Genomic DNA, 14465 nt, shown 5'->3' with positions numbered 1-14465 from the left:
AAATAAATATATATTAAAAAATATTAAGATTAGTATAATAAAAATTAAAAAATACATATACAAAATATTAACTTATATATAAAAAAAAATATAAAAATGTTCATTAAATTTTTTTTTCCCCCACATTTAATTAAACCTATAGATATTAGTTTAAGATTGTGAAGGATATTCTTATCATTTAAAGGAATATAATCCTTGCTTAACCATAACGCCCCATAATGATTAGAAACAATACCATTGTAGCACAAAATTATTTTAAGCAAATAAATTTATTTATAATTTTTTGAAATAATTTTATAAATACACCGCTAACTTTTAATGAATAAACTATAAATTTAATGTAAAATTTTTTATTTTTAAATAAATGCGCATTTTAAATGAGAATTTGTTTGAAAGAACGATAAAAATAGTGGTATTGACATTTTTTTATAATTTTTTTTTATAATTAAATGAAAACAAAATATTAAAATGTTGTTTATGTATTTTGTGCTCTCATAATAAGTGTTTCTGTTCTAGACGGCGAACCCTGTATATAAGTATGATAAGCATTGTATCTTTATCTAGATACATTTTCAAATTGTACTATCTAGATACGCTTTTATACGATGTATCTGTGTCGATCCATTTAAAAGGTAACTTTTAGCAACTCTGATACAATTAGTATTGTTTTACAGTGCCTATAATAAATTGCAGAAAGGATGAAATCGCTTTTATGATCTTGGCTATTTTTTGTAGAAATTATATTTAGCTTTCACTATTTATTAATTTTTGATGAATTCCATTCATAATTGTCAAATTAAATTTAGAATATGTTGTCGTTGTCACAGAATCCCTGCAAAAATATCTTATAAACATAATAGCTTTATATAAAAACTTCTTTTCTCATACTATATCCTTATCATCTTCAAAAAAATCCTTGTGTTTTCGCTTCCAATAATACTCATTTTAAATTAAAATAGGATTTAAAATGAGAGATGTTAATATTTTTTCGCGAACTCTTATCACAAATTTAATAAAATAATTAAATATGGATTTACATTTTATAATTTAATTTGTAATAAAAATGTATTTGTATTAGTCTTAAAATCGTGATAAATATAAAAACTTTTATATTTTTTAGAATTTAAAATACATATACTAAATACTTGCTAAAATCGAGTAAATACTAAATACAAAAAGGTATTTAGTATTTTAAATACAAGTATTCGCGTTACTGCCCACTGACTATTAAGTTGCGATTTTTTCTCTCGAATTTTTATGTTATATTATAATTTCAGTGAAGATGAAATATTGAAAAATGGCGTTTTTCACAAATATTATTTTAACTTTATTTTGAAGAAATGAGTAAAAATATGTTAACATCCTTAAAGTATTTTCAATTAGGGTTCTGGAGTGAACCAACGAAGAAATAGGAGTCGGGGTAGCCATAAAGAGAGTTTTTTTAAAGGGAGAGTCATATTTTTAAAATAATATTCAAAAAGTATAATAGACATTTTGGTAAAGATAATTTGAAACTTATTTATAAAATTTTTATTATTTTGATCTTCAAAAAATTTGAACAAAAATCTTTGAGAGAGATTATTTATCAAATTTACCTAAAAATTCTGATTAAATTTTTATGTATTTAAAATTTTTTCAAACTCAATACAGTTTTAAATTTAACTTAACATTAAGATATCGAAACTTTTATGAGGTTATTATCGCGAAGACAAATAGTGAACTATATTACTAATCAAATATAGCAAAATTATTATCGCTAAGTCAATATTGGGATACAAACGTGAAAAGCAATATCGCAGTAGTCGGTAATAGTGTCTATTTTCTTAAAATAAATAGTTCTATGGGAAAAATATTTATTGTTTCATATATTTTTCTTAGCTATTTATCTTTAAAATGACTATCCGTTTTCTGGGAAATTCAGTTTATATCTGATCATTGAGAAATAATTCCGGACATTCAGGGTTTTTTCTGAGCATTGAGTATTTATTCTAAACATGGATTTTTTTTAGCATTTCAGTTTTAATTCTGAGCTATTCAATAGGTCAATTTTAACTATTGTGATTACATGAATTATATAACTAATTTGAATATTAGGAAAATTAAAGAATTAATGTTTATTTTAGCTTTTTTATATATTTTTTTATACTATTACTAGCTAATAACCCGTCAAAAATGACGGGGTTGAGGGGTAATTAGTTAATTTGTGTATATGGTACTAAATATGCTTTATATTAAAATTTAGGAGAGAAAGAGATAAAATTGTTGCAATGTAACCCTTGAGCATTAAAAGTATTAGAAATATAAAATTTAAATTTGTGATAGGAATCATATTGGGTAAAATTAAAAATAGAGATGCTTCAAAATTTTTGAATTTTAAATATGGGATAGACATTGCCCTCAAAATTTTGTTTTGCAGACTCAGATAGGCGTGATCGAAAAACCACGTCCATGCAACTTTCCCAAAATTTGCCATTTATTTCTATTGTAATTTAATAATAATGTCTGAAATTTAATTTTATATTTAGAATAAAATTTAAATTTGTGATAGAAATCATATTGTATAAAATTTAAAATAGAGATACTTGGAAAGTTTTTAATATTAAATATGGGGTAGACATTGGCCTGAAATTATTTTTGCAGACATACCCAGGCCTGATCAAAAAATTAAGTCCCATGCAACTTTCATAAAATTTTTGCCATTCATTTCTATTGTAATTTAATAACAATATCTTATATTTAATTCTATATTTAGAAAAAAATTTAAATTTGTGATAGAAATCATATTGGGTAAAATTTAAAATAGATATGCTTGAAAATTTTTTAATTTTAAATATGGACCAGACATTGGCCTGAAATTTTTTTTCTCAGACCGGGCCAACCCATAATAATTTTGTAATTTTTTCCCAAGCCTGGAGTTAGGTAAGTAGCTGAAAACCATATTGTTTGGGAAATTTTCTCAAGCCCGTCAAAGACCATAATAATTTTGTTAGTTGAGAACTGAAATAAAATATAAAAGTCATAATTCATTTAAAAATAAAATCAGAATATGAAAGTTGCATGGGCTTGGTTTTTTAATCAGGGATGGCGATTTCTGCAAAAAAAAATTTTCAGCCTAATATCTAGCCCATGTTTAAAATTAAAAAATTTTCAAGCATTTCTATTTTATATTTTACCCAATATGATTTCTATCCTAAATTTTATTCTAAATATAAAATTAAATTTAAGACATTTTTATTAAATTACAATAAAAATAAATGGCAAAACTTTATGAAAATTGCATGCGACTTGGTTTTTTGATCAGGCCTGGCTATGTCTGCAAAAAAAAAATTTCAGGCCAATGTCTACCCCATATATTCAAATATTTTGAGGCATCTCTATTTTTAATTTTCCCCAATATGATTCATATCACAAATTTAAATTTTGATATTTCTAATACATTCTCACGGTTTATATTGCGACAATTTTACCTCTTTTTCTCCTAAATTTTAATATTTATATAAAATTTATTAATAAAGTATATTTAGTACCATACTCACAAACTAAATAATTACCCTTCAACCCCGTCAGCTAGTATGGTAATAAACGGCTAAATTTTTAAAATATCAGCTATTAATTAATATATATATAATAAATATTTTAAATTTAATAATTTTCAAGTTGGTGCATGCTTAGAACATATGCCTTTGAGTGGTTCGACTCTAGTAGAGAGCAAAAAAATAACATTACACTATATAGTCTCCTTAAATTTTAAAGACATTAGGAAGATATGAAAACGATCATGTTTTGATTAAGGAGATTATATATATTAGATATGCGAAATGTTTGAGAAAAGCATTACAGAGGATGTAAACTTTAATTTTTTAAAGAGAGTTATTTTTGTGGAGATAATTAAACATTAATTTTTTCTTGTACGATTTACACAATTATTATTTTGTGGTACTTGTTAATTTTCTACTATCATTTTTTTCATTATTTTTTAATTCTTATAATGGTAGCCCTTACTTAATAAAATTTTTTACTGCTTGTCAATTGTTTTATATTCTCAATATCTTTACAATGGATAAAAAATCTTCTCTTTTTACAGTAGCTTTTAGTGTTTAAATGATTCGATTTATCCGAATTTAAATTAAGATTTTAGCCAAAATAATATTACCTAAGCCTGGAGTTAATAGATGTCCAACCCTTTCTGCCATCTATCCGATAAATCTCCAGGCTTGTAATATTTTTGGATAAAATTGGGTTGGCTATTTTTAAAAACTAACCGTTTAACAAGACTAGTAACTTTGATACTTTTATAATTTAGCAACAATAACATAAAAGGTAGTCAAATCCATTTTTGACAATTTGGAAAGAAAATGTGACACGATAACAATAAAAAAGAAATGAATACAATAGATTATTTTTACAATGCTCAGAAAAAAATTATAAGGATAACTATTCTTTTAAACAGGAATTGAAAATATGGAATCCCGGAAAAAAACCCCCGGAAAAAGGGAAAAAAACCCTGAATTTTTTTTTCAAATTTACTTAAGATCTAATAATTTTATTTGGATTTAAGTATAGACAAATTAGTATTTTAGAAGAAAATAATATAAAAATATAATTTAATAATAAATTTTTTTAGGCCCCAATTCATTATTTAAAGATTACTCATATACCCTCCATAAAAAATGCTTAAACAAGAAAAAATGCTGATGTTCAAATTGGTACTGGGAAAAAAAATATCCCAGTAAAATAACCCATGTATTACTTATTTTCGTTAGAATTATTTTCTATAGTAATAAATACAATATCCATCCTTAATTAATATATTAAGTAGACTAAATTTGACAAAATTTGCAATAAGATCTGTTTATTTTATTGATAAATCATCATTATGTATATACTAGGCCTATTCAAAAATAATTCGAATATTCGATTCGAATAATTTGAATCTATTCGAATAATTACGAATACGAATAATAAATTATTTGTTTTATCTGAATACGACTAAAACGAATTATTCGTAATATTTAATAAATTGTTTAATAAATCTAACATTTGTCATTTCTATTTGTTGACCTGTTAATCTGATAGGTGATGTGTTTGTGTTTATAAAAATTCTAGCACAAATTCAAAAATTTCGAGTGAAAATTTAAATTTTTATTTGCCACATTTTTTGAATCTCACGAAAAGTTTATTTTTTGAATCTCATAATAAATTATATTAAAAATTACATAAACCAGAGGTATATAAAAATATATTACATCTCTACAATAATTATTGTTAGCTAGCTTAATTATGTTAGAGGAGAATGCTTCTGATGAAATTATGCTTGATGTTGAAGATAAGAAAATTTCCTCACAAAAGAGAGCAATCATATGGGATCAATATCAAATCCTTAAAGACGGTGAAAAGGCTGCTTGCAATCATTGCAAGAGTATTATAAAATGTAAAGGCAAAACAACATCTCCTCTTATTAATCATTATAATAGGTTTCATTCACACCTTAGTAAAAAAAATAATAAAATTGACATTTTTTAAAGTCTACACCAAATTCTTCAAATAAAAATTAATTTTAAGGATAATTTATTAAAATTATTGATAAATAATAATATACCTTTTAAAATTATTAATTCAAATGATTTTAAAAATTTTATAAGTGATCTTGATTGTTCTGTAAAATCAATATGCTCCAATACTCTTAAATTGCACATGTATAATATATTTGCGGAAAAAGAACAGTTGGTAAAGGAAAAATATATAAAAATAAGAGTCAGATTAATTTTTCATCTGACATTTGGACTAGCAACACAGGTTCCTTTTTTAGGGCTAACAGCCCATTTTATTGATGATAATTTTAAATAAATAACATAATTTTGGATGTCAGTCCAATAAATGAAACACATTTAGGTGAAAATATATTTAAAGCCTTTGTTAAAATAATTAAAATTTATAATTTAGAGAATAAAATATATTAGATAATGCAACTAATAATAAAACATTTAATGATACATTTTCTTTAAAATATCCATTAATAAAAATAGGGCACATCCGATGCTTTGCCCATGTAATTAATTTGATATCCAAAGAAATTTTAAAAATTTTAGATCCTTCAATTCTAAAACTAAGAGACATTGTTGATTCGTATGTGGTGGAAGGCAAATGCATATCGGATCCCCCGAAAATGGCAAGGGATTATCTATCTATACAAGGAACATCAACTGCTTGTGATAGGCTTTTCTCAGTTGGAACTAATTTATTGTCAAAAAACCGCATGTCATATAAGGAAGAAAATAAAAGAAAAACTCTTTGCCTTTTGGCTTAAATTATAAATTAAATTAATAATATACATTTAAATTTTGTTTATAACTTGATTATATATTATTTATTATCAGATTATTGATTACATATTATTATAATTTTTTCTGTTTAAAATCAAATTTGTAATAAAAAAATTTGTCAATATATTTGAGTATGATTTATTTTATTAAAAAAATTAATTCGATTAAATCGAATCGAATACAAATAGTAGATTTTATTATTCGTACGAATTCAAATAGTAAATTATTCGATTCGTTACTATTTGATTCGAATTCGTTTTTGAATAGGCCTAGTATATACAAATTTAATAATTTAGAATAATAATTATATGGGTTGACAAAGAATATTGAAGGAAATCTCCCTCATAAAATCTGGATGGCTTCGCACCCCATCACGGTATTCATCGCAAAGTTTCTTTAGCCGAATCTGGGTATTGTCTGCGATTTTGTTTTCGGTGTCCAACTACCTACACTCCATAAGTTATGTTTCATCGGCAGCCACCTCGCATTTCATTTTTTTAATCAATACCCAGATTGATGGGTGTTTATTCCCAACCAGATGAAATTGAGAGAGTTTTTTGATCATGTAATCTTTTTTATTATAAATATCCATAATTAAGTTTTATTTAACTCCAAAATATTCTATAATCTATATTATTATACCCTTGTAACTAAATTTTTTTAGCGGATATTTATTAGCGATTTCTGTTTACGAGCTTTTTAAAGAATTCCTAGTACAATCCTTAATCGCCATATTTCTTGTTCTCCTAATGCATCTAATTATTTAAAACGATGATTCCAACCTTCTCATTGATTAAACGTGCGTTCTTCATCGGATAGAGTGCTCTCATTCACATTCCAAGTTTCTGAAGGAAATCTAGGCCCAATTCGACCTGTCTGGGATTGTGAGCTTCGTGTGACCTCCCTTGATACTCTATTAATGTAATTTTTATCGAAATATTCAAGAATATCCTTACCATTGCTCGGAGTAACCGATCTAAGGAATGTAATTGCATTGCCCATATCACATAAATGAACAAATTCTAAGCCGTCCATCATGCCACAAAAAAAGCTTAGGGCTTCATCGGTTCTGTATTGGCTTTCCAGACCTAGCTTTTAAATTTTTCTATGGGTTTTGGCACAAATGGTAAAGGCATCCTCTGATTATGATGTGATCCCCTAATTGAAAAAATAAATATTAATAATCATACCAATGACAGTTTTAACCATACTCATAGCAGACTTTTCGAAATCCATAATGGATCAGGAAATAAATCCCATTCTTGACATTTGGACATTATTACTACGAATATTTTTTCGTAAGTATTTTTTTTTGGAGTTTGATAGCTGTTAATGATTGTGGCATTCGCTTATAAAATTATTTATCAATATTAATTATTGCTAGGTTATACTAAAAAAATTAAATGAAAATTGAGAAGAAAAAAATTGAGAAAAGATCATAAAAATAAAGATTAACAATGACTTAAAGCAAAAATGGGAAGAAAAAAAATAAATTGAGAAAAAAAATTAAGAAAAATTGACAAGAAAAAAATTTTAAAAAATAACGATTTTCTATGTTTTTTAATTTTTTTTCCATGGGGTTTTTTTTCGGGGGTTTTTTCCATGGAGTTTTTCCCGGGGGTTTTTTTCCTATCGATTCCTTATTATCTTCAAACTGATTTTAAGAAGTTTTAAATGGCCCAACCATTTTTGAAGGTAATTGCGAAAACCCTCAATTAAAATTTCACAATTTGATATTTAAAAAATTTTCTAAAAATGGAAATGTTTAATAATTTCATATTTTTATAAAAGAATGATCTTAAAGATAGGCAAAATTTTTGGTAAAAATAAAATTTTTTTAAGAAAGAAATAACTGATATGAAGCTAATTTTATAAACATCCTTGCAGTCATGAATACCCATAAAATATTTTCATATATTTATAAAACTGGGGAAAATGTTTAAAGGCGAACCAAAATTTATTTTATTTTCTTTAAATTATTTGAAACCTCTAAATTTCGAGGGGTGAATTTTAAAAACGAATTTCAGATTTCGATTTATTTAAAGTAAAGACCTGCTGGTTCGGGCCACAAATGGTATGATTTTAAAAATCCGGATTTATATTAAACATTTGAAAACATTACAAATTCACATAGGGCCATTACAATTAAATGTTAACTTATGTTAATAATTTGCTTAATATAACATAAACTAGGTACCTAGCAGGTAATTTAGGTTAAAGATATGATATAGTTAAGCATTATAATTGTTTTGCTTAATTTTTACATAAACTGAGTTTGAAGAAGGCCATAACAACATATATTATATATCGTGATGGAGGGGGGGGAGAGATTATGATGTGTGAGTTTCCCTATGAATTTTATTGGAGGTCTTTAGGGCTAAGCCTTTGGCTATATTAGATTTTTATAAAAATAATTTTGCGTTTTCACTTTTTTTTATAAAAAAATTTAAATCAGCCGATCAACCGTTAATTTAAAACGATGTAAATTTTACTAATTTTTCTTTCTTCTTCTCTATGGTGATATATTGTATACATTTTGGCAAGAGGGGGGAGGGGTGTATAGGGGAAATTTTTTTATTCGTAATGATATTTACGAAAACAGGCAAATTTGCGATGGGTTTGCATCCTATCCTTAGTTATGCCCCAGCGTTATATGGTTTAGCTTTAATTGATAATATTTTAAAAATTGGATTAAGTATAACTTTAACTACTTTTTATTGTTTAACAATTTTATTTGGGAATTTTTTTTATTATTTTATAAATTTTCTTAAGGCTGTGTCTTAAATATCAAAAATTGCATAAAAATTATATCGCGCAATTTGCGCGAATCTAGCGAAAAAAATAATATAAGCCATTTTTAATGGAAAATTAAAATGTTGGCCTAAATGATTTTTTCGATTTTGCGCACGTAAACTTTTAAGATTTTATCATTAAACTTTTGCGAATTGAGGGAATAAAAATGGCGAACGAATATCAATTGATGGAAAATATAAGACCTTATAGACATTTGTGGTGTAATAGTGACCTTAAATATAGAGATACAGCTGCAAGTATAGTCAAATGGGAAGGGATTATATAAATATTATTTTATATTTTAGGTTCAGGTGCTGCTATGATGAACAGCAAGCACCTTAAATATGTTAAAGATTTTTACTGGCCAAAAAAAAATGTGGAGGATATATATATAAGCACACTGAAGCAAGTTTCAGTTTGAAACAATCTAAAGATGCTATTTATGTACAAATATCTCCACATGTATTATAACATGAAATTAAAATATTTAATCTATATTTTAGGATTATGAGCCAAACATCCAAGATATGTTAAATCATATTTATAATTTTCTTTATTATTTTTATATTTATTATTTTGTATATTATCTTCATATTTATAATTTTGTATATTTTTATAACAAAAATTATTATGTTTTGAATTTTTATAAAATGTGATTTAAGTCATTTTAGCAGTTTAAATCAAATCAAAAAACACTTTTTATTGAATATTTATAAATAAATGCTATAACTTTGACAAATTTAAACATTCATAAGAAATATAAGGTAATGGTAATTAAAAAATAAATGTATATAAAAATTTTGGAATAAGGGTTTCATAATAATAAAGAACATTTTATCATCAAACTCTTCACAAAATAAAAAATTTTTTACCATGCTATAGTAGTGATATCATCTTAAATAAAAATATTTTAAATTCTATACCAATAGGTATCAAAAATAATAAATATTATATAATTAATAATACTAATAATATAAAGCAATGCGTATGTTGATGATTGTGGTGCTTGGAGTAGTGTCAAATCCAGTTTAAAAAAATATATATATTTCGATAAAAATAATACATAAGGCCCATGTTTTTAAAAATAATTGCCTTTGCAAGTATACTAGGAGGAATAATAAACCTATATATGACATAATAATTAAATCACCAGATAAAAGTTACATGTTTATATATAATATATATTATACTTATTTAAAAAGGGATGAAAACTATAAAAGAAAAATTAGTATTTTAAATAAATTTGATAATACCTCTAAACTTAATTTAAAAAACGTGTATTTAGTTGAATATCTAGGTTTTTATCCAGTGAATGTTATAAATGAAGATAAATATGAAAAAGAGTATATACGTGCCCATCCAACTATTTTAAGAGAAATTGAGAAAAGTAATAACAGAAAAAATTCCTAAATTATATAAAAATTTAATTATAAATAATGATTTTAAAACGAGTCCTAATAATATTAAGCAGCTCCGAAATGTAAAATATAATATCAATCGAAAAAATAAAATAGTTTGTTCAAATAATTTTTCTGATAATATATTAAATATAATTTCTAATATTGAAAAGCACCCTTTTGTACAAAGTGTAATACATAAAAAAAATAATATTACTTCTATTATTCTTTATACACCCTTAATGATAAAAAATATAAAATATATGTGTTCAGAAAATAATCCATCAATCCTTGGTTTCGATCGTACATTTAATCTCAGCATAGGCGTAGCCAGGGAGGGGGGGCAAGGGGAAATTCCCCCCCCCCTTTAGAAATTTATCACTTTTTGTAAATGTCCTCCCCCCACTCCCTGACCCTTAAATATGTATGCATATATCTTAAATAATAATTTAAAAGAAAGAATGTAAAAGTTGATATTTTTTATAAAACTATTCATCATAATTTATAGATTTTTGGGAAAATAAATTTATAAATATGTAAAATGAACCAAAAATTTTTTTTAATAAATGGAATATAAGCCAAAGATAAGTCTTAAGATAGAAGTGAAATGTATTATAATTATTAATAATAGATCCATAAAATTACTAAATAATATAATATATCAAATATAATTTTTTATAAAGTGAGTAATTTTAATTTATTTATCTTAATAAAAGTAAAATATAATTATAAAACTATTGATAAAATTAAATCATAAATTAAAAAATATTAAAGCACAATACAAACAGTGGAATATTATATGTCGTAGATTTACAGTATATCTAATTATCAAATGACAATCAAGTAATTTTTACTAATATAGCGAATTATATATCTTACAGAAAACTATATAATATTGATAAGGACATCAGAAAATATCTTTTAAAGACATTGTAGGATGAATAATATGAAAATTAAATTTAAATATCATTTTTACTTAAAATAAATAGATGGCGTTAAATATTTGAATGCAAATTGTTGCTATATTTAATATCAAGTGCATTGATTAGTAAAATTTGCTAAATTATTAACTGTAATATATTCTCACTGTCAAATATGTCTGTAAAAGTGGAAATTTACCTAGTATTTTATAACTAATTCTATATAATAGAGTAAAATCAACTATATGTCTACTTACTTTTTATAAATAAATTTCTTATAATTGTTTGGAATAAATTATTACCATGCTTTTATATTAAGGTATATACAATACAAGTAATTTATTATATTTTTATTTTATATAAACTAATAAAAATATATTTCATATGTTCCAGGCTTATTTTTTATTAAAATTTGTAAAAATATTTTATGACTATATATAGACTAAAGTAACCCGGCCGAAGGCCGGGGAAAAGCGGACCGAAGACCCGCCCAAAGGGGGTCTGAGAGCGAAGCCCCTAGTAATTTTTTAATTTCCCCCCCCCCACCTTATGAAAATCCTGGCTACGCCTTTGAATCTCAGTGATTTATATGTTACGGCTTCAGTTTTTAAGCATAAGTCTATCAAACTTGGGTCTACTAATGACTATCCAATTTTTCTCGGCCCAGTTTATTTGCATGGGAATGCAGATTATCAAACTTATAATAATTTCTTTTCAGATTTAGAGGGAATTTTTAAAAAAAAACAATATAATTTTTGGGACAGATGATGAAAAAGCTCTACATACCTCCATAAAACAAAATTTTCCTAATTCTGTGCGATTATTGTGCACAAGACATATAAAAGAAAATATTAAAAATTATTTGAGAGATAAAGAGGGGGTTCCCGAAGTAATAAGAAATAAAATAATATTTTTAATTTTTGGTAACAATGGCTTGATATTTTCCAATTCTGATGAGATTTTTTTTGATAAACTTAATAATTTACGAAAATTTTACGAAAATTTTACGAAAATAATCACTACTATTTTTTTATAGAATATATTAACATTTATTTAGAAAAGAATTTGTACAATCATGTGTTTATCCCAATAAAAAATAAAATTATAAGTGATTTATGGACTAACAACAATTGTGAGTCCATGAATCATGTATTTAAAAGTTATACAAATTGGCAATCAAGTAATTTAATTTATTTAATTGATATAATATATAATAAAGTACAAATACAAGAAAAAGATCTCGAAAGAGCTTTGATAGGAAAAGGAGAATATTATTTGGCTGAGGGGTATAAGTCATTTCAGATAGATTTAACAATTTGGGAGAAATTTAGTGAGGAAGATTTAAAAAAAGAGGTAGAAAATTTAATAAAAGGAAGTAAAAAACGGGTAAGAGAAAATGTCATGTCATCATGCGGGGAATTAATACTTTTAAAGCCTAAAAATTCTAAAAAACCATGTCAAAAAATTAGAATAAAAAAAAATAGAACATTATCAATAAAAAAAATTAAAATTGAAAAATAATAAGGCCCTAAACGTCGTACTCTTTTTCATATATATCAAATCAATTTTTTAATTTTACAATAGATTTTTGTATCGAAACAATGCTATCTTAATCATAGTTTTAATATGAGATACGAATAAATATTAAAAAATATAAATTAAGATAAACAATAATATTTTTAAAAAATATATCTGGTATCTGCATTTTTTGGCTTGGGGGGGGGGAGATTTGTTCCCCAGCCCCCCCCCCAGCTGCGTACGCCAATGCTTTGACATTTTATTTCAAATCTAAAAGTAAGTATATTTAGTGATATTTATTCACTTTAATGAACGATCTAAAATTACAAGTTTATTTAAATATTCTAAACAATAATTAAGATTATATGCCAAACACTATAAGTGTATCTAAGATTTTTGCGAGAGGTGAAAACCTGGGTAATTTTTTTACATATTTAATTGAATAATGTTAGACTCCCTCTTTGAAGGCCTTTGGCCAGTTTATATTTTAAATTTTACTTGGGTTTATACTCCTTTTTTTAAATTTCTCACAAATTTTATAAGGTCGTTATTTTTAATATTTTCTTATTATTTTTATAATATCATATACACATTTTTAGTTTTTTGATAGGGGTAAATACTTTGTAATTTTTAAATAATTTTTACTTCCACTCCCCCCCCCCCGTTTAGTTACTTTTCTTAGGTACATTTTCATTGTTAATTTAACTTGTTTACAATATATTTTTTTACCTATTTATTTTAAAAAAATTTAAAGGTTCAAAAATAATGATTATGACAATTGTCACTTTACTATGGTACATTTTTAATTGAACTTGTTTACATTATATTATTTTACCCATTTGCTTTAAAAAAATTCAATAAAGTTCAAAAATATAGATTATGACAATTGTCACTTTTCTATGGTACATCTTCTTAGAAATTTTAATTTAACTTGTTTACAATATATATTTTTACTTATTTGCTTTAAAAAAATTCAAAAATAACGATTATGACAATTGTCACTTTTCTATGGTACATCTTTACTGAAATTATAATTTAACATCTTCAATATATATTTTTACCTATTTAATTTAAAAAAGTTCAAAAATATCGATTATGACAATTGTCACTTTTCTAATGAAATTTTAATTTAACTTGTTTTCAATATATATTTTTACACATTTACTTTAAAAAAATTCAAAAATAATGATTATGACAATTGTCACTTTTCTATGGTACATCTTCACTAAAAATTTTAATTTAACTTGTTTACAATATAAATTTTTACCCATTTGCTTTAAAAAATTTCGGAAATAACGATTATATTGTCACTTTTCTATGGTACATCTTCCTATGACAATGTCACTTTTCTATGGTACATCTTTACTGAAATTTTAATTTAACATCTTTACAATATATATTTTTACCTATTTAATTTTAAAAAATTCAAAAAAGTTCAAAAATAACGATTATAACTATTGTAACTTTTCTATGGTACATCTTCACTGAAATTTTAATATAACAAGTTTATATTT

This window comes from Gordionus sp. m RMFG-2023, chromosome 1 (genome assembly GCF_954871325.1).
Source record: "Gordionus sp. m RMFG-2023 chromosome 1, tfGorSpeb1-WG-v2, whole genome shotgun sequence".
NCBI lineage: Eukaryota > Metazoa > Nematomorpha > Gordioida > Chordodea > Parachordodidae > Gordionus > Gordionus sp. m RMFG-2023.
Note: the sequence above shows the minus strand (reverse complement) of the source record.